The 24,738-nt window shown below is 47.7% G+C and overlaps 1 protein-coding gene across 1 annotated transcript in view; it reads right to left on the reverse strand.

The window, feature by feature from the left end:
• The window catches only part of LOC143767999 (uncharacterized), a 39,351-nt gene that overhangs the window by 9,559 nt on the left and 5,054 nt on the right, over positions 1-24,738 (reverse strand). The window lies entirely within an intron of this gene.

The raw sequence follows: 24,738 nt of genomic DNA on the forward strand, positions 1-24,738 counted from the left end.
TTTGCTGAGTGTCACTAGTGCGGTGCGCGCGCGCCCCTGCTCACAACCCAGGACCTATTGGCTGCTCTGTGCGCACAGGACCTGTGATGAGATCACAGGAGGGGAGGAGTCAGGGGTCACATGATCTGGACCTCCATGGATTGCAGGACTCTGCTTTGCTGGTTGCCATGGTAAGCATGGCATGCTACCTTATGTGTGGGGTCAGGAGGGGTTTACAGTGTGGATGTAGCAGAGAAGTGTGTATGAGGTGTATGGAGTGGAGCTGCATGTGGATGAGGTGTACGGAGCGGAGCCGCGTGTGTATGAGGTGTACGGAGCAGAGCGGGGTGTGTATGAGGTGTATGGAGCGGAGCCGCATGTGTACAGAGCGGAGCCGTGTGTGCAAGGTGTGTAGGAGTAACTATGTGTGGCCATTATACGGTACGCAGTATCATGTGCGGCCATTATACAGTATTGAGCACTGTGTGTGGCCAATATACAGTATGGAGCATCATGTGGGGCCATTATACAGTATGGAGCACCATGTGTGGCCATTATACAGTATGGAGCATCATGTGTGGCCATTATACAGTATGGAGCATCATGTAAAGGCAATATACAGTATGGAGCACTGTCGCCAATAAACAGTATGGCGCATCATGTGTGGCCATTATACAGTATGGAGCTTCATGTGGGGCTATTATACAGTATGGAGCATCATGTGGGGCCATTATACAGTATAGAGCATCATGTGGGGCCATTATACAGTATGGAACATAATGTGGAGCCATTATACAGTATGGAGCATCATGTGGGGCCATTATACAGTATGGAGCATCATGTGGGGCCATTATACAGTATGGAGCATCATGTGGGGCCATTATACAGTATGGAGCATCATGTGTGGCCAATATACAGTATGCAGCATCATGTGTATGGAGCATGACCTATTGTAGAATGTATGCAGCGCCCCAGAGTCCTGGTCGTTGCAGTACTGATGCTCCGCCGCTAAGGGGAGTGATGGTACGTCTGATAGCACTTAAGGAGTTCACCTGACCAGGTATCACAGACACCAATACACTTCATAGTCTGACCTCCAGGGGGAGCAAAGGGCACTATGCATTAGGCCACTCCTCACAATCTGGTAAAACTGGGGGTTGGATAGAAAGTTAGAGAGAAGCTGACTGGGTTGGAACCAGGCAACATCCTGTGGCAGAGGGTGTTGCAGGGGAAGATTCAGGGGGGTCCCTGTCAGGGGTGGGATCCTGACAGAGGCCTAGCGAACAGGAAAGAACGTTACAGGACCGCGCCTGCACTTCATTGCGGCGGTACCCCAAGAAAGGCCAAGAAGCGAGGTTTATTGTGAAGAGTCAGAAACGAGATCATAGCAAAAAGGAGACAACACCAGTAGGAGTCGTGCTGTAAGATCGAGGCAACATCCTACTGAGGCGCGACGCCGGTGGCCGGAAACGCCGAGGAGGTATTGGCTCCAAGTATTTATTCAAAGCAACGGCAGGACAGTTAATTATAGGTTGGCCGTCTCACCTAAATCACCTAAGCAGACATAGGGGGCAACTGTGGGAGAGGGGCGTCACTAGGGTCCCGGAAGAACTCCAGGTCTACCCGTCATACGGTTGCTTCCTAGCCATATCATCTGGAGGACGGAGAAGAACATTAGAATAGTTGTGTGAGAAGAGAACATCAGAGAAAGAGAACATCAGAGAAAGAACAACAGGAAGAGAGAGAACATCAGAGAGACACAACAGTTGTGAGGACTATCCCGTGGGTTCAGCAGGGACGTACTACAACACACAGGCGCTAGAAGTTAGGCACAGATTTCCGCCTGCAAAGGGAACTCTGGATGTGCCATCGGACCGGCCGGTCTCAGCCAGCCCTGTTAGCAGTACTCTGGATTGAGGATCCTGAAGCCTTCAGTAAAGAGGTAAAGAGACTGCAACCCTGAGTCCTCGTTATTCACCGCGACTTGCACCACGCACCACCATCACACCTTTTATTGGACGCCCCTTAGCCGGGTCACGGACCGGGTCTAGCCACCGTGACAACCCCAGAACTGAGACAGAGAGGCCCAGTACCGGGTACCCCGCGGCCCTGCATCTGGGGGCGCTCCATGTACAATAGTTATCACTCATGTAATGTATGGGGGACTGTATATGAGATGGGAGCCCTATAGGGGGGCTGTACTGTATATGTGTTTGAGGGGTCGCCGTTTTGAAGTTTGCCTCAGGCAGCAGTGTGGCTAGGTTCACCCCTGGGTGCAAACTTCTCCTTGAAGCGTGGGTCTAGCAGGGTGTACAACCAGTACTCTTTTCTGGCTAAAATGAATATAACACGAGAGACACGGGAAAGGCAGCAGTACATGAAGTATGCCACATGTGCCAAGTTCCCTACAGCCAACACTTCCCTGTCTCCACCATGCTGACTATTCCCCATCTCCTCTAATCTCTTCCTACTCATTCCCCTCCTCAGCCCATCCACATAGGAAACTTGTGTGTGTACTAGACTCTGTTGTGCTCCTATTCCTCTACCTCCTCATTGTTAGCCAATTTGCACTGAGCATATTAAATGAGGCTGAGCTGGGTAGTATCTCCATGTCTCATGCCTTCCTCCATTTCCACCTGATCTGCAAGTAAAGCTTCATGTTTGTCAGCAGCAACTGTTGAAGTAGGCATAGAAGCGGAAGCATTGTGCTGGTGATGGCATCATCACTGCTCATGATCTTTGTGGAGTTCTCAAAGTCTTGGAGAACCGCAAACATGTCATACATCCATGCTGACTCTTCAGTTATGTGCAGAGTCTGACCAGAATACAGACAAGCACGATGGAGCTGGTATTTCACAACTGGTCTCTGCCACTCACAAAGCCTTGCCAGCTTGTGCAGTGTGGCATTCCAGTGCATGGCCACGTGGCACACCAGTCAGTGAGCTGGCACCTGCATGTGCTGCTGCAACACTGCCAGAGCGACGGTAGCTGTAGCTGACTGTGGAAATGGGCGCCCATGCGGCATACTTTGATCAGAAGCTCTGGCAACTGTGTAGGTTTTCAGCAACTGAGGGCTAGGGCCAATTTCAGTGTCACATTCAGTTAGAGAAAGTGTGGTGAGGTGACTGCAGCAGTCACAGTCAATAGGCTGCTAGGGAAAGTGTGAGTATGTTAATCAAAGCAGTGCATTGTCAAAAACCCTTCCATGCAAATCCATCTGCAGGCTTGGGAACCCTGAGATGAACATCGGGGCCTGTAAGTGCTCTAAGCCTGCGGAGCTGCAGGGAAAGAAGGACTTAAACTCTCAGAGGCAGGAGGTGATGGAATTTGGGTGCATTGCTTGTGATGGAGAAGAATTCCTAGGGCTAGCGGAGTTAGCAAGAGAGATGCTCTGCCCATACCGAGAATTAGGGTTAAAGTTAAGTCCAGTACCTGTGGGAAAGTCCTTAACCCATTGGGCCCTATCCTATATGCCTTATTGTAATGACCGAAGGCTGTCAATAAAAGTTTGACTGCTTTAACAAATTCAATATCCCCCGGATTGTTTGCTTTGAAGGTTCTGGAATATGGGAGCAGAGACAATGGAAGCCTATGGGCCACAAGTAAGTGTGGTGCACCCCACTCACAGCAGCACTCTGGGACCGGGACACGTTTTGTCTGTAGGGTGCCAGAGTGTGCAGAAGCAGCAGCTCCCCCACAACTACCACAATCAGTCACCTTACACAAGCATGGTACGTGTGTGAGCTTGCCAACCTTCATAATCTCCACCAGGTTACACCCATTATCACACACCACCATAGCTGGTTGTAGGGTCTGCGGAGAGAGCCACATATCTGTCTGGTCTGTTATTCCTTTCAATAACTCTACAGCGGTATACAGTTTGTCTCCTTGACAAATTACTTTCAGCGGAGTCTGTTTCCGCTTTGCTAAGGCAGTGCTGCAGAGCTTCCAGCTGATGTAGACAACATGCTCTGAGATAGCAAATCAAAGATGATAGATGAGAAGTAGGGGCTCCAGGAACTGGAGTAGGATGTGGAGGAAACCCTGATAGAAGTAGGTCCAACAATCCTACGTGTAGGCAGCACATGTGGCATGCCATGGTGGGACTCGGGCCCAGCCTCCACAAAATCACTCAGTGTGTTGTCAGGGAATTGTAGCATGCCTGAGCACACGCGATTATCAACGTGTTGGGCGTTAATTGGACAATCACAGTAACCATGTTGGAAAGGGCACGGGTGGTCATAGTGAACACGTGCTGGTATAAGGCGGAGACGCCTCACCGGGACAAAATAATGGCGGCTGGGGACCAAGTAGCAAAGGACCAAATGTGTATACCTGTAGCAGGCCATTTCTTTAATTTATTTCTAGCTATGGGAATTTCACACAAACCAAGTTCTACAGTATATATGGCAATAGTCAGTTTTGGAACAACCAAATGTGCAGACCTGTAGCAGGCCAATTTTTCTTTTTTATTTCAAACAAAAAATTTCACCCAAAGCAGGTTATACAGTATGTATACTCCCTGACAGAAGTTATGTGGCTTATCCATGTTATGTAAATAAAAGCTTATAACCTGACGTTAAATTCATCCATTGGTTGTATAAATTATTCTTTTGAAAGCTGAAACCCTCCGAAATGTGGTTTAGGTTAAGAAAATAAATTGGCATCAATGCAGAAATATTGATTAGTTAATATTTCACAGAATGGTCAGATTTTGGCAAGACAAAAGTTTTGTCACCCACAGAAAGTAATGTGATATTCAAACAAATAATTAACTTAAAATACAAATATATGTTGTTTAACATTGGTGAATGAAGTTGTGGTGCTATTTCATATTTTGTGTGACTTCCATGAGCTTGAAGGACTGCATCCATGCGGTTCAACAATGATTCATACAATTTAATAATGAAGTCATCAGGAATAGCAAAGAATGCCATCTTACATGCCTCCCAGAGTTCATCTAGATTCTTTGGTTTTGTCTTCCAAGCCTCCTCTTTCATCCTACCCCAAACATACTCAGTGATGTTCATATGTCTGGTGACTGGGTTGGCCAGTCCTTGAGCACCTTGATCTTTCTGTTTGGAGTATCTAGGGTTAAATCTGGATAGCCTCATTTTGGCTTCTCTGAGGCTTTTTATAGCCTCTTTCTGGGACATGCTTTGTCGGTTATTATTCTGCCCTCGGCTTAGAGTGACGACCCCTGTGTGCCTGTGCCGGTTTGTCAGGACTCTGATCATTTTTTACCTTTTGTGCATTACTGCCCTTTTCCAACATGGCGTCTTTGGTCTCATGTGCACTTGTCTTCCTGCTATAAAACTCCACCCCAGCCTTCAGTCTGTGCTAGATTATACTGCTTTGCATCCAGCTCCTGATTACTCCCTGGCCTTGCACCTGCTCCTGTGAACCTGTGTTGGAGATCCTGCCACACTGCTCTGAGTTCCTGCTGCCTACACAAGTGTTCAGTAATCCTCCTTTATCTGCTGCTCGTGTTACTTCCATCTGCATTTGCTAGACATGTAAGCCGTTTCTGCTCTGCAAAACCTGAGACTATTAACCAGGCCTCCCTGGTTGAGCTAAGATATGATTTGAACTGCCTAATAGCATATCTATCTGTGTCTGGACTAAAGGTACCGTCACATTAAGCGACGCTGCAGCGATAGCGACAACGATGCCGATCGCTGCAGCGTCGCTGTTTGATCGCTGGAGAGCTGTCACACAGACCGCTCTCCAGCGACCAACGATGCCGAGGTCCCCGAGTAACCAGGGTAAACATCGGGTTGCTAAGCGCAGGGCCGCGCTTAGTAACCCGATGTTTACCCTGGTTACCAGCGTAAAAGTAAAAAAAACAAACAGTACATGCTCACCTGCGCGTCCCCCAGCCTCTGCTTCCTGACACTGACTGAGCTCCGGCCCTAACAGCAGAGCGGTGACGTCACCGCTGTGCTTTCACTTTCACTTTAGGGCCGGAGCTCAGTCAGAGCAGGAAGCAGAGGCTGGGGGACGCGCAGGTGAGCATGTACTGTTTGTTTTTTTTACTTTTACGCTGGTAACCAGGGTAAACATCGGGTTACTAAGCGCGGCCCTGCGCTTAGTAACCCGATGTTTACCCTGGTTACCAGTGTAAAACATCGCTGGTATCGTTGCTTTTGGTGTCAAACACAACGATACACAGCGATCGGACGACCAAATAAAGTTCTGGACTTTATTCAGCGACCAGCGACATCACAGCAGGATCCTGATCGCTGCTGCGTGTCAAACTAAACGATATCGCTAGCGAGGACGCTGCAACGTCACGGATCGCTAGCGATATCGTTTAGTGTGACGGTACCTTAAGTCAAGGATCTATTCGTGTCAAGTTTCCTCAAGAATAACTGTGCTTTATAGACTTTCTGTTTGTTTGCATCTACCTCTGAAGTTTCCTCTTGACTGCTAAGCTGCATTTATTATTTGCACCAGCTGTTGTGGACTTGAGTTTCTCTCTGCACCTGCTTGAATCACCGTGTGATAATATAAACTTTACCACTTATAAAACTGTGTCCTGTTGTCTTGTTCCACGCAAAGAGTCTCCTGAATTATCCCCTATAATTATTACAGGATAATCTAGCCATAAAAAAAAAAAAGGAGACTGCTGGAACAATGACTGCAGAGAGCAGATTAGAGCAGGTGTTTTCCATAATTAGATCACTGCAGAAAGATGTGGAAGGTCTGCAATAGAAGTAGTTTGGAAGCTTTGAACACAATCAACAAGTGTTTGGACAAACTTTGCAGGACTTAAGCAATCGCATGGCAGCCCAGGAAAACAAACTTACTGGCATAGAGTCCCAGTATGGATGGGCTTTTCAGGACATAAGCACGCAAATAGCTGCACAAGTGACTTTACCCTCTGGGCAACCGCCACCAGCTAGCCCACCTAAGTTGCCCCCATTCAGATTTAATGGTGATCGCAACAAATTTTGTGGCTTTGTGAATCAATGTATGCTATATTTTGATGTGCATGCTGACAGTTTTCCTACTGATAGATCCAAAGTATTGTGTGTAATAATGCTACTGACCTCTCGAGCGCTTGCCTGGGCGAATCCGATGATTGAGTCACGTGACCCACGGTTAAATGACTTGGATGATTTCTTGGCCGCTATGGCATTAATGTTTGATGACCCTAATCATCGTGCAACCGCTGAATCTGCTTTGTTGTCTTTACGCCAGGCTAAAAGTTCTGTTATTGAGTATGCCACTGAATTCAGGAGATTGGCGGTAGATACCAATTGGGACAGTTATGCACAATTGCCTATTTTTAAAAGGGGTCTGTCTAGTATAAAAGATGAACTAGCTCGCTCAGAGTCACCACAAGAACTAAAGACATTTATACAGCATTGTGTGTGCATAGACATTCGCCTTACTGAGCGTAGGCAGGAGAAATTTGCTACATATAACCGTATTTCTAACTTTTCCCTTCCTTCCAAAGACCATGCAGGTAAAACATCTCGGGAAGTGGAGGAGGTACCCATGCAAATTGATTCCGTTCAGAGATGCGAGATCAATGAATGCCGGGAGCATCGCCTTCGTGAAAGTCTATGTTTCTACTGCGGCCAGTCTGACCACTTCTTGATCAATTGTCCTAAGTGTCCTAGATCAGAGGTCCCCAACCTTTTTTGCACCAGGGACCGGCTTTAAGCCAGACCATTTTTCCATGGCCCGGTGGGGGTGGGGCAGGGGCGGGGCTTTGGTCATATGGGGGTGGGGTTATGGAGGGATGGAGCTTAGTGCATACTTATCATATAATTATGACATTTATAATGAGAATGTGATTCAACTTACCATAGGTTCAGGAATGAGTGGGAGCACCATGCTTGTTTCCCTGGTGCTCTGCACCATTATTGCCCCATAGCTGTGCCATACAGTGCTCTGCACCATTATTGCCCCATAGCTGTGCCATACAGTGCTCTGCACCGTTCATAATTGCCCCATAGCTGTGCCATATAGTGCTCTGCACCGTTCATAATTGCCCCATAGCTGTGCCATACAGTGCTCTGCACCATTATTGCCCCATAGCTGTGCCATACAGTGCTCTGCACCATTATTGCCCCATAGCTGTGCCATACAGTGCTCTGCACCATTATTGCCCCATAGCTGTGCCATACAGTGCTCTGCACCATTATTGCCCCATAGCTGTGCCATACAGTGCTCTGCACCGTTCATAATTGCCCCATAGCTGTGCCATACAGTGCTCTGCACCATTATTGCCCCATAGCTGTGCCATACAGTGCTCTGCACCATTATTGCCCCATAGCTGTGCCATACAGTGCTCTGCACCATTATTGCCCCATAGCTGTGCCATATAGTGCTCTGCACCATTATTGCCCCATAGCTGTGCCATATAGTGCTCTGCACCGTTCATTATTGCCCCATAGCTGTGCCATATAGTGCTCTGCACCGTTCATTATTGCCCCATAGCTGTGCCATATAGTGCTCTGCACTGTTTATTATTGCCCCATAGCTGTGCTGCTGCTGCTGCAATAAAAATAATAAAACACATACTCACCTGTCTTGCTTGCAGCTCCTCGGCGCCATCTTCCCGGCGTCTCTCTGCACTGACTGATCAGGCAGAGGGCGGCGCGCACACTATATGCGTCATCGCGCCCTCTGCCTGCAGTCAGTGAGGAGAGAGAGACGCCGGGAAGATGGAGACAGCGGCGCCCGGCGTGTGGAACCAGGACAGGTGAATATGAGATACTTACCTGCTCCCGGCGTCCCGCTCCTTCCCCCGGACAGCTGCTCTTCGGTGCCGCAGCCTCTTCCTCTGTCAGCGGTCACCGGCACCGCTGATTAGAGAAATGAATAGGCGGCTCCGCCCCTATGGGAGGTGGAGCAGCCTATTCATTTCTCTAATGAGCGGTCCCACGTGACCGCTGAACAGGGGAAGAGCTGCGGCGCCGCGGACCGGCTGAAAAACCCCAACGGCCCGGTCCCGGTCCGCGGACCGGCGGTTGGGGACCTCTGTCCTAGATGGCCTAACAAGGTGCTAGCAGAAATAGGGGAGTATGACAACTGTGATGATGAATCTGACATCGCTGAATGTAGCCTGCCTTTAAACGCTGTATTCCATTCACTTTCTATGACTTCACCCCCCAAGGAGCTGAAGGAAAAGAACGCTCACTGTTCTCTCCCTATTAAGATCCTTTGTTCAAGAAAGTGGATTTCCAGTTGAGCTATGATTGACTCTGGTGCAGGTGGCAATTTCATGGATGTCGCATTTGCCAAGGAACATGGTATTAAAATTCAGCAAAGAGCCTCTCCAATTACCATGGAAACAGTGGATGGGTCACCTTTAATCTCTGGGCCTGTGGATCAGGAGACCGTACGCCTTGAAATTTTGTTGGAGCCTAATCATCAGGAGCAACTTTCTTTCTTGCTAATTTTTTCTCCTCATTTTCCTGTGATTTTAGGCATTCCTTGGTTGCGTTCTCAGAACCCAATTATCAACTGGGAGACAAAGGAGATTATCTTTCCAACAAGGAGCAACTCAGCGTTAACAGAAGCTGTCCCTGAGTCCACGGCTACGGAACCACATGTACAGGTATCTTCTTTACCTCCAGCATATAAAGAGTTCTCTGACCTCTGTGACAAGAAGAATGCAGATCAACTTCCTCCACACAGGCATTATGACTGTTCCATTATGTTGCTTCCTGGGACAGATATTCCTTTTGGTCATGTAAACCCTTTGGCCGCACCTGAGCTTCAAGCCTTAAAAGGAGTATATTGATGAAAATCTGGCCAAAGGCTTCATACGTCCTTCTTCCTCACCAGCAGGGGCACCCATTTTTTTGTAAAGAAGAAGGATGGGACCCTGAGACCCTGTGTTGACTATCGGGAACTCAATAAGGTAACCGTACGAAACCGTTACCCTTTGCCTCTGATTCCCGAATTACTGGAAAGAGTCCGCCATGCTAAGGTGTTCTCCAAGCTGGATCTTCATGGGGCTTATAATTTGGTGTGTATTCGTCAAGGGGATGAGTGGAAGACAGCATTCAGATGCCGGTATGGACACTTTGAATCTCTTGTGATGCCCTTCGGGCTTTGTAACGCCCCTGCAGCATTTCAACACCTTGTTAATGACATCTTCAGAGATTTGTTGGACCAGTTTGCGGTGATCTATTTGGACGATATACTAATCTTTTCTGAGTCTCTACAGGAACATGAAGAACAGGTCAAAACTGTTTTAAGACGTCTGAAAGAGAACCAACTGTATATCAAGCCGGAGAAATGCGAGTTCCATCGTTCTGAGACACAGTTCTTGGGTTATATCATCTCTCCCCAGGGGCTGAACATGGAATCTGGTAAGATTCAGGCTATCCTTGACTGGCCGGCACCCAAGAACATTAAGGAGGTCCAACGTTTTATTAGTTTTGCAAATTTCTACAGACGCTTCATTCGAAATTTTTCTGATATTGTCCGTCCCATTACTTCCTTGACAAAGAAGGAAAAGCCCTTTAAGTGGTCATCAGAGGCTCAAGAAGCTTTTGATCTGTTTCACATCAGCACCGCTGTTGATACACCCAGATCCAACACATCCTTTCATTGTGGAGGTGGACGCTTCTGATGCTTTGGTGGCTATTCTCTCCCAAAGAACTGGAGAGAAGGGTCTGCTACATCCTTGTGCTTTCTTTTCCCGTAGACTAACCTCAGCAGAGAAGAATTACGACGTGGGAGACAAGGAATTGCTGGCTATTATTGTGGCTTTCAAAGAATGGAGGCATCATCTGGAAGGAGCTGCACAACAGATCATAGTGCTAACTGACCATCGCAATCTAGAGTTCCTTAGATCCGCTAGAGGTCTTTCTCTTCGTCAGGCTCGGAACTTATTCTTAAATCAATTTAACTTTGTTATCTCGTACCGTCCAGGTTCTCGTAATGGGAAGGCTGATGCTTTATCCCAAATCCATGCAGCGGATTCCGTACCTGGAGCCCCGTCCAAGACCATTCTATCTGATGCCAATTTCATCGGAGTTATCCACGATCAGGACTTGTGGAAGGAGTGCAGGGAGGCCTATGAAGGTGATGTATTTCTGGCCAACCCACCTGTTGATATTAATCTTGTCTTTAAGGGTGGCATGTGTTTCAGAGATCGACGTATCTATGTCCCGGAGGTCATCCGTCTGCAGATCCTCAAGTTGGTACATGGCTCCAAGTTGGCTGGTCACAGGGGGGTACAGAAGACACAAGAGTTCCTGAGCCGATTCTTCTGGTGGCCAACTTGCCTGAAGGATACCAAGGACTATGTTCTCTCTTGCGAGGTATGTGCCCGTTACAAGACTCCTCATGTGGCACCTACGGGTCTTCTACAACCATTACCTGTTCCATCCCGCCCTTGGGGGTCTATATCAATGGACTTTATTGTGGAGCTGCCTACATCGGGGGCATGAATACAATCATGGTGGTAGTTGATCGCCTGACTAAAGCTGCTCATTTTGTTCCCTGCACCGGCCTCCCCTCTGCTAAAGATACAGTGAACTTGGTTATACAGAATGTCTTTCGGTTGCATGGGGTGCCGGATGAGATCATCTCTGACCATGGAGTACAGTTCACTTCAAGATTCTGGAAGGGGTTTTGCTCTGCACTCAATATTAATGTCTGTCTCTCTTCTGCTTACCATCTCCAGACAAATGGTCAGACTGAGCGTACCAACCAGACGCTGGAACAATATCTAAGATGTAAGCGGTTTATACCTTGTGGGAATAAAAGGACTAGAAATAGGAAAAACCCAATGTGGCTAAACAAAGAAGTAAGACAGGCAATTAACAGTAAAAAGAAAGCATTTGCACTACTAAAGCAGGATGGCACCATTGAAGCTCTAAAAAACTATAGGGAGAAAAATACTTTATCTAAAAAACTAATTAAAGCTGCCAAAAAGGAAACAGAGAAGCACATTGCTAAGGAGAGTAAAACTAATCCCAAACTGTTCTTCAACTATATCAATAGTAAAAGAATAAAAACTGAAAATGTAGGCCCCTTAAAAAATAGTGAGGAAAGAATGGTTGTAGATGACGAGGAAAAGGCTAACATATTAAACACCTTCTTCTCCAAGGTATTCACGGTGGAAAATGAAACGCTAGGTGAAATCCCAAGAAACAATGAAAACCCTATATTAAGGGTCACCAATCTAACCCAAGAAGAGGTGCGAAACCGGCTAAATAAGATTAAAATAGATAAATCTCCGGGTCCGGATGGCATACACCCACGAGTACTAAGAGAACTAAGTAATGTAATAGATAAACCATTATTTCTTTTTTTTAGGGACTCTATAGCGATGGGGTCTGTTCCGCAGGACTGGCGCATAGCAAATGTGGTGCCAATATTCAAAAAGGGCTCTAAAAGTGAACCTGGAAATTATAGGCCAGTAAGTCTAACCTCTACTGTTGGTAAAATATTTGAAGGGCTTCTGAAGGATGTTATTCTGGATTATCTCAATGAGAACTGTTTAACTCCATATCAGCATGGGTTTATGAGAAATCGCTCCTGTCAAACCAATCTAATCAGTTTTTATGAAGAGGTAAGCTATAGCCTGGACCACAGTGAGTCATTGGACGTGGTATATCTCGATTTTTCCAAAGCGTTTGATACCGTGCTGCACAAGAGGTTGGTACACAAAATGAGAATGCTTGGTCTGGGGGAAAATGTGTGTAAATGGGTTAGTAACTGGCTTAGTGATAGAAAGCAGAGGGTGGTTATAAATGGTATAGTCTCTAACTGGGTCGCTGTGACCAGTGGGGTACCGCAGGGGTCGGTATTGGGACCTGTTCTCTTCAACATATTCATTAATGATCTGGTAGAAGGTTTACACAGTAAAATATTGATATTTGCAGATGATACAAAACTATGTAAAGCAGTTAATACAAGAGAAGATAGTATTCTGCTACAGATGGATCTGGATAAGTTGGAAACTTGGGCTGAAAGGTGGCAGATGAGGTTTAACAATGATAAATGTAAGGTTATACACATGGGAAGAAGGAATCAATATCACCATTACACACTGAACGGGAAACCACTGGGTAACTCTGACAGGGAGAAGGACTTGGGGATCCTAGTTAATGATAAACTCACCTGGAGCAGCCAGTGCCAGGCAGCAGCTGCCAAGGCAAACAGGATCATGGGGTGCATTAAAAGAGGTCTGGATACACATGATGAGAGCATTATACTGCCTCTGTACAAATCCGTAGTTAGACCGCACATGGAGTACTGTGTCCAGTTTTGGGCACCGGTGCTCAGGAAGGATATAATGGAACTAGAGAGAGTACAAAGGAGGGCAACAAAATTAATAAAGGGGATGGGAGAACTACAATACCCAGATAGATTAGCGAAATTAGGATTATTTAGTCTAGAAAAAAGACGACTGAGGGGCGATCTAATAACCATGTATAAGTATATAAGGGGACAATACAAATATCTTGCTGAGGATCTGTTTATACCAAGGAAGGTGACGGGCACAAGGGGGCATTCTTTGCGTCTGGAGGAGAGAAGGTTTTTCCACCAACATAGAAGAGGATTCTTTACTGTTAGGGCAGTGAGAATCTGGAATTGCTTGCCTGAGGAGGTGGTGATGGCGAACTCAGTCGAGGGGTTCAAGAGAGGCCTGGATGTCTTCCTGGAGCAGAACAATATTGTATCATAGAATTTTTAGGTTCTGTAGAAGGACGTAGATCTGGGGATTTATGATGATGGAATATAGGCTGAACTGGATGGACAAATGTCTTTTTTCGGCCTTACTAACTATGTTACTATGCTATGTCAGCCATCTCCAGGATGATTGGTTGGAGTTGTTGCCGTTAGCCGAATTTTCATATAATAATTCTCAGAGCGCCTCCACTAAATTTACACCTTTCTTTGCCAATCTGGGTTATCATCCGTGTATTTTACCTAGGTCTCCAATTAATTCTCCGGTTCCAGCAGTGGAGGAAAGGCTGACTGCGATGAGACAAAATCTGGAGGTTCTGAAGGAATCTCTGACCACGGCTCAAGAACGTTATAAGAGATCGGCTGATAGATTCCGTAAACCTGCACCCATGTTCAAGGTAGGAGATTCTGTGTGGTTAGCAACTAAGAATCTGAAGTTAAACGTTCCTTCACAAAAACGTGGACAGAAATTCAGTGGCCCTTTCAGGATCAACGGTATTGTGAGCTCTGGAAACATATGGGCCACTTGTACATTGAACAAGTCTGTAGGAACCTGTTCACACCACCAGAATACTTGAAGACACAAAAGAGCACAGTGAGGTCAAAAATACTCTGTTGTAAAAAAATCACAGTAATCAGCAAGTGCTAGTCAAAAGATGTAAAGAAAACAGGGTATTTAGTTGATACGTTTTTTTGCAAAAAAATGTATACTAAGCTGCTCCACCAAATCGTCAAGGTATACCCTTATAGAGCAGTCCTAACTAATGTATAGAATCCCTATCTGATGTATTTAAAACCTGATCATCTGTATAATACCTGTATAAGCAGGGTTCAGAGAAGGACTATCCATGTGGACATGCAGGATGGAGCAGTTAAATGCAAATGACCCACAGAGGAGTGGTGGACTCCCCAGTCTTGTAGAAACAAGAGAACAATTATAGAACCAGAAACATATGGGCCACTTGTACATTGAACAAGTCTGTAGGAACCTGTTCACACCACCAGAATACTTGAAGACACAAAAGAGCACAGTGAGGTCAAAAATACTCTGTTGTAAAAAAATCACAGTAATCAGCAAGTGCTAGTCAAAAGATGTAAAGAAAACAGGGTATTTAGTTGATACGTTTTTTTGCTGATTACTGTGATTTTTTTACAACAGAGTATTTTTGACCTCACTGTGCTCTTTTGTGTCTTCAGGTATTGTGAGCTCTGTTGCCTGCCGGCTGAAGCTACCTAGGACAATGAAGGTACACCCAGTTTTTCATGTATCTTTACTAAAGCCTGTATCTCCTAATACCTTCCAGGGACATGTTGTGCCACCTCCACAGCCTGTGGTGATTGATGGGCAAGAACAATTCGTGGTGGAGGAAATTGATTCCAGGATTCGCAGGAATCGGCTCCAATATCTGATAAGATGGCAGGGATATCCCTCTGAGGAAGACTCTTGGGAACCTGTGGAAAACATCAATGCCCAACAGAAGATATCTCGTTTTCATCAGAGATTCCCTGAGAAACCAGGTCCAAGATCGTCCTGAGGCCACTAAGGAGGGAGTAATGTCAGGACTCTGAACATTTTTTACCTTTTGTGCATTACTGCCCTTTTCCAACATGGCGTCTTTGGTCTCATGTGCACTTGTCTTCCTGCTATAAAACTCCACCCCAGCCTTCAGTCTGTGCTAGATTATTCTGCTTTGCATCCAGCTCCTGATTTCTCCCTGGCCTTGCACCTGCACCTGTGAACCTGTGTTGGAGATCCTGCCACTCTGCTCTGAGTTCCTGCTGCCTACACCGGTGTTCAGTAATCCTCCTTCATCTGCTGCTCGTGTTACTTCCATCTGCATTTGCTGGACATGTAAGCTGTTTGTGCTCTGCAAAACCTGAGACTATTAACCAGGCCTCCCTGGTTGAGCTAAGATATGATTCGAACTGCCTAATAGCATAGCTATCTGTGTCTGGACTAAGTCAAGGATCTATTCGTGTCAAGTTTCCTCAAGAATAACTGTGCTTCATAGACTTTGTTTGTTCGCATCTACCTCTGAAGTTTCCTCTTGACTGCTAAGCTGCGTTTATTATTTGCACCAGGTGTTGTGGACTTGAGTTTCTCTCTGCACCTGCTTGAATCACCGTGTGATAATATAAACTTTACCACTTATAAAACTGTGTCCTGTTTTCTTGTTCCACGCAAAGAGTCTCCTGAATTATCCCCTATAATTATTACAGTGTTCTAGCTTGCTTGTATGGTTTTGACCTGGTTCTGTTCCCTGTTGAGATTTTGTCCTTTGATTCTGTACTGTGTATTCTGCTTCTCCGAGGTTCTGACTCCTGCTATGTCCCTGAATTTTCTTGATTAGCCTGCCCCCTGTGTACTGTGTTTGCCTTTCTGGTTCACTGACCACCTCTTGTCTTGGATTCCGTCTTCCTCCTGTTTTCTGTTATTTCCCTGGTGTCTGGCATGCCTCTCTCCCCTCTCCCTGGCCCCGGAGTCCCGGTAGCGTCCATCACTCATCTTCAGGAGCAGCACGCGAGGCCCCGCCTCCTTCCCCTCTGACCTGCGGTCACGTGCCACAGGTCCTGTCAGTACACTCAACCACCCAGCGCTCTGTTGTCTGCAGCCCCACTGTACAGCTGTAATCTCGCCCAGCTCCTGGATGCTGCAAGTTCAGCTGTCACAGTTTGTCTGAGGCGCTGGCTCTCACTATCAGGACTGCTGAAACCGCTGTTAAGTGCCCATCCAGCGGTTTCTCCTGACACTTTTTTCTGCCAAGGGATATTAATACAATCCTTGTACAAACTCCGCCCAAAAAGTACATCCTGACTGGCACTGATTTCAGGACGTAATCTTTCATTGCATGCCCTTCAGTGTTCAGTAGTGGACACTGCATATGTGTGCTAACAGACCAAGAAGAAATTAATGAGCTGGTTGTAATCAAAATAAACCTCTCTGCCCAAGAAAGCGGTCCCTGAGAATCTGCTAGGGGCCTGATAAAAGGTCATTGAGGGCTATAAATGGCCCTGGAGCCTGAGGTTCCCAACCCCTGTTATAAAGGAAGATAATCCATAGACCCCTGAAAGGCAACAACTGGCGGGCCTCATTCAAATATTTTTAAAATGTATTTGCGGTACTCGTACAATCAAAAAAGGCTAGGTAAAATGTGCAAAGCCATGAAAACATTATAAGTAGTGATGAGCGAGTATACTCGTTGCTTGGGTGTTCCCGAGCACGCTCGGGTGGTCTCCGAGTATTTGTTAATGTTCGGAGATTTTGTTTTCATCGCTGCAGCTGAATAATTTACAGCTACTAGCCAGCTTGATTACATGTGGGGATTCCCTAGCAACCCCCACATGTAATGAGGCTTGGTAGTAGCTGTAAATCATTCAGCTGCTGCTATGAAAACTAAATCTCCGAACAGTAACAAATACTCGGAGACCACCCGAGCGTGCTTAGAAAAACCCGAACAACGAGTATACTCGCTCATCACTAATTGTAAGGAGGGTAATGCAGTAATCCTCTTCAAGTGTGAGCATCTTCTTCCTCGGTAGGCTTGAGTGACTGCGTCCCCTGTTTCCTGAAGCCCAGTGCAGGGCTGCCATCAGGGCATTACTGCCCTGACTGGCATATGGGGCCCGGTGGGCAGAGGGGGCCCGCATTGGGCCACGTCTCATCTGCTCACCGGGCCCCTACCGGCAGGCTAAACCGGGCCCTTAGTGGCGCTGCGGCAGTTTTTACGCTACTGACGTGCGGGAGGCTGGGAGCTGACATCAGCCACAGCACGCACGTCGCCGACATCTGACATCACTGTCAGTCGCGGGCGAGTGCGCATTTCAGCTGCATGGAGGGAGCTTCGCCCGCCGCAGGAGCATGGCCAGGTAAGAACAACTTTTTTTTTACTGAGAGTGGCGAACCGAAGGGCCCGGGGAAGACTGAGACATGGGGACAGATTGGTGAACATGGGGGGGCAGAATGCTCAACAGGGGGGCAGAATAGTGGACATGGGGGCAGAATGCGAGATACGGGGCATGACAAGACACTGGTGGCATGACTGGAGACACTGGGGGCAGGATTGGAGACAGATGGGGCAGAATTGGAGACACGGAGCATGATTGGAGACACGGGGCAGAATGAAAGACATGGGGGCATGACTGGAGACAGATGGGGCAGGATCATGGGGCAGGATGGATACGATGGAGACAGATGTGGCAGGATGGGGAGATCATATGGGGCAGATTGGATACTCATGAGGGCAGAATGGGAGAACATATGGCTGAAGCCAGGAATGAGACACACAGGGGCCAGGATGGGGAATATTATTACCATAGGGGCTAATTAAGGGATATTATTACTGCAGTGATGTATTTATGTTTTGAGTATACTGCTTTAAATGGGGGGGGCGGTCCTGTTACTGTGTAGAGTGATACTATGTAGCCTTTTTTTCTTCATGTGGTGTAATGTAGAAGTTGGGAAAAATTAATTAATGTGTTCTGCAAGCGGAGCTTGAGATAACTGTTATTTCCTGCAGAGACGAGCCCAGGCTGTGCTGGATGAAAGATGAAAAACAAAGATGAAGGACTTCACCTAGAGACGTCACTGGTGAGTCAGTGTGTTAGGCCGGTTTTACATTTGCGTTGCGGACGGCTGCGGACTTCATCAGTGAAGCCCCGCCCTTGGCCGCACTTCTACCACTAGCTCCACCTATTTCTGTATGCAGCCGGCATGCGGCCAGCGTACCCATCTTTAACATTAGGTACGCAGGTCGTGCTGCTATATGCGGATGCTTCCTCATGCGTCGTTTTGACGATGCGGTGACCAGCGTAGAACGCAGCTTGTAGCAATTTTTTTTTCTCCGCATCGTCAAAACGACACATGCGGAAGCATCCGCATACAGCGGCACGACCTGCGTACCTAATGTTAAAGATAGGTACGCAGGCCGCATACAGAAGTAGGTGGAGCTAGCGGGCGATGGCGGGGCTTCACGGAGGAAGTCCGCAGCCCTCCGCAGCTCCTCAAAACGCTAGTGTGAAACTAGCCTTACCTATACACTGACACTATACATTGTATACTATATACAGAGCTCCTGTGTATAATGTCACCAGTGATCACTGTATTACCTGTACACAGACACTGCATACTAAGTACAGATCTCCTGTGAATACTGGCACTTATGGTGATAGTATTGTATTATTTTTATTATTGCTGATCAGTATTGTGGTATTCAGTCACGATGTGGTGGTAATATGTGGTCTGGACATGGTGTTTCAGCATTTATCCCTTGTATATGCTATTTGGTCATTTTGTGGTGGTAATATGTGGTCTGGTCATGGTGCGGTGGTATTTGTTCCTTGTAAGTGATATTATTCGGTCACTGGTGGCAATATGTGGTCTTCAGTTTTTGTTTTGCGGTATTTGTCCCTCGTTTGTGATATTATTATTATTTATTTATAAAGCACCATTGATTCCATGGTGCTGTACATGAGAAGGGGTTACATACAAGTTACAGATATCACTTACAGTAAACAATCTTACAATGACAGACTGATACAGAGGGGCGAGGACCCTGCCCTTGCTGGCTTACATTCTGCAGGATTATGGGGAAGGAGACAATAGGTTGGGGGTTGCAGGAGCTCCGGTGTTGGTGAGGCGGTAGCTTCGGTGGTGATGAGGAGGCAGCGGGGTCAGTGCAGGCTGTAGGCTTTCCTGAAGAGATGAGGTTTCAGATTCCATCTGAAGGATCCGAATGTCTTTGATAGTCGGACGTGTTGGGGCAGAGAATTCCACAGGATGGGGGATATTCGGGTCTTGGGAGGACTGGAGATTACGTGAGTGAAGATATATGGAGATTAGATCAGAGATATGTGGAGGAGACAGGTTATGGATGGCTTTGTAGGTCAATATTAGTAATTTGAACTGGATACGCTGAGGGAATGGGAGCCAGTGAAGAGATTTGCAGAGGGGGGAAGCGGGGGAGTAGTGAGGAGAGAGATGAATTAGTCAGGCAGCAGAGTTAAGGATGGACTGGAGAGGCGCAAGGGTGTTAGCAGGGAGGCCGCAGAAAAGGATGTTGCAGTAGTCAAGGCGGGAGATGAGGGCATGCACAAGCATTTTAGTAGATTGAAGGTTGAGGAAAGGACGGATTCTGGAGATATTTTTGAGCTGGAGGCGACAGGAGGTGGAAAGAGCTTGGATGTGCGGTTTGAAGGACAGGGCAGAGTCGAAGGTTACTCCGAGGCAGCGGACTTCCGGTATGGGGGAAAGCATGATGTCATTGATTGCGATAGATAGGTCAGGTAAGGAAGATCTGTGGGGTGGAGGAAAGATGATGAGTTCAGATTTGTTCACATTGAGTTTGAGGAAGCGAGAGGAGAAGAAGGAGGATATAGCTGATAAGCACTCTGGGATTCTGGACAGCAGAGCGGTGACGTCTGGGCCAGAGAGGTAGTTCTGAGTGTCATCAGCATAGAGGTGGTACTGGAATCCATGGGACTGTATGAGTTGTCCCAAGCCAAGTGTGTAGATTGAGAAGAGTAGGGGTCCTAGAACAGAGCCTTGGGGGACTCCAACAGAGAGAGGGTGGGATGAGGAGGTAGTGTGGGAGTGGGAGACACTGAATGTGCGGTTGGAAAGGTACGAGGCGATCCAGGATAGGGCGAGGTCTTTGATGCCAAAGGAGGAGAGGATCTGTAGTAGGAGGCAGTGGTCAACTGTGTCAAAAGCAGAGAACAGGTCTAGAAGGAGGAGTACAGAGTATTGTCCAGTAGCTTTGGCGGTAAGTCGGTCGTTGGTGATTTTGGTCAGGGCAGTCTCAGTTGAGTGATGGGGGCGGAAACCAGATTGTAGATTGTCGAACAACAAGTTAGATGAGAGGTGGGAGGAAAGTTCAGCGTGGACGTGCTGCTCCAGGAGTTTGGAAGCGAATGGGAGCAGCGATATTGGGCGATAGCTGGACATAGCAGTTGGATTGAGGGTTGGCTTTTTAAGGATAGGCAACAACTGTTGTTGGAGGCTTCTGGTTGCCCTGTTATCCTGTTTGCGCATGTGTCACTTTATTGGGTCTCTCTTTCTTTTTATATTGTTGGTATTTATATGTAATGTGAATTTTCAATAAACTTTTGTCTTTTATCTTCTCATACCCAAAAGAACTCTTGTTTCTCTCTATGAATATGTAGCAGAAATGCAGGTGTGCTGTGAGCGCCGACCACAGGGGGGCGCTCACAGCAGGCCGGCATTAGTAACCATAGGGGTCTCAAGGACCTCTATGGTTACCAGCCTGATGCATCGCCGACCCCCGATCATGTGACGGAGGTCGGCGACGAGGTCATTTCCGGCTGCCCGGCCGGAAGCGCCGCTTAAATGCCGCTGTCTGCGTTTGACAGCGGCATTTAACAGGTTAATAGCGGCGGGTGAATAGCGATTTCACCCGCCGCTATTGCGCGCCTATGTCAGCTGTACAAAACAGCTGACACGTTGCGACTTTGATCACCGCCGGAGCCCACATCAAAGGGGGAGACACGACTTGCGCAGTACTAGTACGGCGCATGTCGTGAAGGGGTTAAAAAATCTTTTTGCCAAAACAAAAGCTGCCGGCTATATGTGTGATCTAGTGATGGGAACTGTTAATGTCTGATAGGTGAGAAGTGGAGTTTTTCCAAGAGAGAGAGGTGGGACTGTGGACAGTTCGAGGGGTGAAGGCAGGGTGGAGTCTCAAGTGGGCCCCGAAAATTTTGCCAGTATGGGGCTCCGAAATTTCTAGTGGCAGCCCTGCCCAGGTGCAAGGGCTGTAAGTGACCTGACTGCGGGCTGTGCCGGAGTCCCCGACATATAGAAACGGGCAACAGAATTCTGTCACCTGCACCATCGGATGCTCCCGTATAAGAGGAGGAGAAACCGGGGACAGTACGATCTCTCGGGAGTGGTCTCAAGCGGCATCGAGGAGCTTCTCCCAGGCCCGTTCATTCTTCAAGAAGGGTTGATCCTGCTCCCTTCCTTCTCAGATCATACCTACTGCATAACAGCGATGTTGCCCCTCCATTTTGAGGAATGTGACAACTGGTTCCAGCAGTCAGCAGTTGCAGCCTTCAAAGCAAGTGTTCCTCCTCTACTGCCCACTGGTTCAATGATATGTGATGAAGGAACCTGAACTCTATGGGCTCCCATCTCCGATGCCAGTTGTATGCAGTGACCTCACCCAAGATGCCAATTGTGGGTGTTATGATCCTAGTGGCTGAGGATCACAAAACGGACTAGCTAAGTTTGTGAACATAGACACGAGCTCTAGGGAGGTGGTAACTGGACTGACTGCAAACCTGATCCTAACCAACACACTAAAGGCAGCCGGTGAACGTGCCTAAAATCCTGGACGTCTCGACGCAGCCTGAGAAACTATCTACTCCTGGAGGGAAAGTAAGACCTCACTTGCCTCAAGAGAAATCACCCCAAAGATATAGGAAGCCCCCAACAAATAATAACGGTGAGGTAAGGGGAAAACACAAACGTAGAAATGAAAACAGATTCAGCAAATGAGGCCCGCTAATACTAGATAGCAGAAGACAGATAGGGAACTGTGCGGTCAGTAAAAAACCCTATGCAAAATATCCACGCTGAGAATACAAGAACCCCCACACCAACTAACGGTGTGAGGGGAGAAACTCAGCCCCCTAGAGCTACCAGCAAGCAAGGAAATCACATATTAGCAAGCTGGACAAGAAACAAAAATAAACCAAGAAACATATGACCACTGATGGTCAAAAAATGAACCAAGCAAAACTTAGCTTCTCTTGAAGAGACTGATAACGAAGGACTGCAGGAGAGCTCCAAAATAGCACTGATGACATTGACAGCAGGCAACAACTGAGAGTCCAGGTGAACTAAATAGGAAACCAGCTAACAGATAACGAGACAGCTGATCAGCCTCAGACCTGCAAAATGACACAAAGAACCACCAGAGGGAGCCCAAAGACAGCACTCACACAGTACCAGTTGTGACCGCAAGAGGGAGCCCAAAAACAGAGTTCACAACATGTGGGTACCTTGTGGCTAGTGGGCACCATAGCATTTCTCCAGTCCTGGTCCTGCCTCGCCTCCTTGTTTCTTCTGACAATCCTAGGTCCCGCAGTCCGTGCACCACTTCCTGGGTCCTAACTCTCCCAACTGCAGTCCACAATAACCCCAGCAATAAAGGCTGCAGCCTGGGTTAGTCCTTGGAGGTTCCAGGAAAACATTCTGCTCCTGCCACCCCTGCTGTTGTGCAAGCTTTCTCTGGCTCAGACATTCCTCCGGTCTCTCCCTCGGGAGTCTGACGTGATTCCACCATCTTTGCTGTCCACCAAGGACGTTTCCCTGCATGGATGACTAATTGAATCCGGAAACATTTTTTAAAGCTTTTTTGGAGTGTTATATATCACATATAAAATTACAGGAGGGGCTGGGGGGGCATACACATCACAGGAGATGCTGGGACATATTCATCACTGGGGAGGCCGGGGGGGGGGGGGAATAGACAACACTAAAGGGCTATATACATTACTAGGAAGCACAGACAGCACTGGGGGTATATATGTCCCTAGGGGGAATATACATCACTGGTGGCACATACATCACTGGGGGCTATATGCATCACAGCTGGGGGGATATACAGTACATCTGGGGTAAATGCAGCACTGGGGAATGTACATATCATTTGAGGGCACATACAGCCCTGGGGGAGATATACAGCACTGGGGGAAGGGGGATATATAGCACTGGAAGGGACAGACCACCTGGCAGGCACATAGATCACCAAGGGGTCACAGATCACCGGGGGGGGGGGGGGGGGGGAAGGGGCATGAAGAAAACAGGGTGGCACAGAGATCACAAGGGGGCACATAGCTGAAGGAGACAGATCACAGGGGGCACAGGGAACACATGGGTGCACAAATACCACAGGGGGTACAAAGTAGGGGGACACAGGAATGACATAGATCACAGGGGTGGCATAGATCACAAGGGGGGTATAGAGCTGGGGAAGCAGAGAGATCACAGGGGGAACAGATCACCGGGGGGGTGGCACAAAGATCATAGAAAGGGGGGCACATAGCTGGGGGGGTCACAGAAATCACAGGGGATATATAGATTTGGGGCACAGAGATCACAGGGGTGCCCATAGATGGAGACACAGATCAGAGGAGGGTCATAGAGTGGGGGGGCACAGAGATCATATTGGAGCAAATAACTGGGGGGGGGGGAGGGGGCACATAGCTGAGAGGCAGAGCTCACCAGCAGAAAAGTACAGAGCTGCAGACACAGATCACTCTGAACTCTGTAGCAGCAGCTCCTCTTCCGGAACAGGAGGACGGGAGTACATTGGGCACTAACCCCGCCCACCCCAATGACATCATTCATATGCAGGCAGCGTTCTGTAATGAACGCTGAATACTGTGCACTTGAGGGTTAAGGGGCCGGCAGCTGGCAGGATATGGCTGCCGCCCGAGCCTTGTTGACTCCGGGGACCTGCCTGCGGGCCGCACGAGGTTCCCCACCCCTGCCCTAATCACTGCCTACAGACTGTATTCAGCCACTCTCCCTGCTCCTGCAACTCTCCCTTCCTCCCTAGGCTAAAAGCAGATTGCATCTGATACAAAGATGCACAAGATTAGAAGGGCTGGTAGTATGATGGTTCAGCTTCAGCACCAGTATCTACACTACAGGACTTTGAGACGTTGTACTGCACACACACGCCTGGACAAGCACTCTCTCCTCTAATAACAACTGTCACAGAGCTCTGCAATGGTGTCACTGTGCCGAGCCTGACGCCGCCTACCATTTTAACAACCCCCTGATGATGTCACACAGCCAGGAATGAGAGTAATGCCACTACTAAGATGGCTATAGCATTACAGTGACCCACAGACAATCCCCGCATGCTTTTTGGCTGTGTAACAGGCGCTATACATGTGGGGTGGGGATTCAATTTTGAAAGTAAGCACCGGATAATGCTCACCGAGTAACGAGCACATCCGAGCACCCAGATAATCAAGTGATATCTGAGTATCATAGAGCACATTCGCTCATCCCTAATCGGGATTCTAGGAAGCCAACAGCATCATTACCCTCCACTTTCT

Source organism: Ranitomeya variabilis, chromosome 4 (assembly GCF_051348905.1).
Source record: "Ranitomeya variabilis isolate aRanVar5 chromosome 4, aRanVar5.hap1, whole genome shotgun sequence".
NCBI lineage: Eukaryota > Metazoa > Chordata > Amphibia > Anura > Dendrobatidae > Ranitomeya > Ranitomeya variabilis.